At 41.1% G+C, this 1,446-nt stretch overlaps 1 protein-coding gene across 1 annotated transcript in view; it reads left to right on the forward strand.

The window, feature by feature from the left end:
* Positions 1-1,446, forward strand: part of mast2 (microtubule associated serine/threonine kinase 2) — a 168,201-nt gene that overhangs the window by 122,988 nt on the left and 43,767 nt on the right.

Genomic DNA, 1,446 nt, shown 5'->3' on the forward strand with positions numbered 1-1,446 from the left:
CTTCTGCTGTTGCTTCATCTCCCCCCTCCTTTACCTTCTGCTGTTGCTTCATCTCCCCCCTCCTTACTACCCCGGCGTGCAGCCTCTCTGTGCAGAATGAGGCTCAGCATGCTTCTAAGGCAGAGAGCCCAGTTAGCATTAGCACGTAGACCCAGACTGCTAGCATGCCTGCTAGCATGCCTGCTAGCTCCCTGTTTGCACCGAGGGGAAAATAAACGACTTGTTAGATGAGAAGGACTTGTCTCAGTGCCCAGTAAGGATTTGTTTGTTCATTTTCAGGGCTAAAGACCTCTATCATATGTAGGTTAAACTAAATAAAACATAGTCCTTAAAGTTTAAATGCTGTTGGACTAAACCATGGAGACCGTGTTTTGATTTCCCAAAAAAAAAGAGGACACTCGGCCGGCCTTCAGACACACATTCAGACAGGCTTCTCAGAGGTTAAAGAACATCTCAATGGTATAAAAATAACTTATGTAATACAATAAAATATGAAACAACCTGAACCAAAATAGTAGCTCTCTTTTCAAATAAATACATAAATATGAAATCTATTCTGAGTCAGCTTCAACTAAATATCTCTTAAAACCTTTTCAGTGTAATAAGATCAGGTTTTTCGGCGTCCATGTGAGCTTTGAGATCTACAGCTCCTTTAATAGACTCTGGAACACATGTGCTAGCATAATATATATTAAAATATAATATGTATAAGGCAGCCTCTCTGGAATTACGTCACGCAACAAAATACCGTAGCACTGTGTGCAACGCGCCAGTCAGTTTAAGAACACGCTTATTGCTGACGGTCCGTTGAAAAACAGTGAAAACTGGACATTTTCATGAATTTATAACCCCCCCCTTAATAATGTAAAAGATGTCTAATAAAACCGTGACCCAGTTTTAATCCAGATGTTTAGCTCTGGCCCACAAAGTACATCTACGTGCCCACTAATATTCCACTATTAAATGTAAATGGGAATATTAATGAAGGTTAATTTTCCTTATCTGTGAAAACAGCTTAGACGGAGTAGTGTCTTTTGGTGAGCAAAGATGAGTCTCGCTGACTTCCATCATCTCATCACCGCAGCAGGGGACACGTCTGGAGACACACTAATCAGATGTCTCTCGCTCTGTGGCGTAAATCTGAACATCAGGATTTTAGTCTCCAGTCACTCAAACGGCGTGAAGAGATGACGACAGCCAGCAAAAAGACGTTTCTTCTTCTTTAATTATTACATTTCACAAGAAATTCCAGATGACACACGGTTCATAATTAGGTTTTTTGGGCTAGTGAATGTTCAAATTTGACGAGCCACTCAATCCCTGCTGTCAAATCTACCAGCTGGTGGATGGTGCTAATATACACATACGTACATGTACAGTGGTGTGAAAAAGTGTTTGCCCCCTTCCTCATTTCCTGTTCCTTTGCATGTTTGTCACACTTAAGTG

The sequence above is a fragment of the Etheostoma cragini genome, chromosome 9, assembly GCF_013103735.1.
Source record: "Etheostoma cragini isolate CJK2018 chromosome 9, CSU_Ecrag_1.0, whole genome shotgun sequence".
Taxonomy (NCBI): Eukaryota; Metazoa; Chordata; class Actinopteri; order Perciformes; family Percidae; genus Etheostoma; species Etheostoma cragini.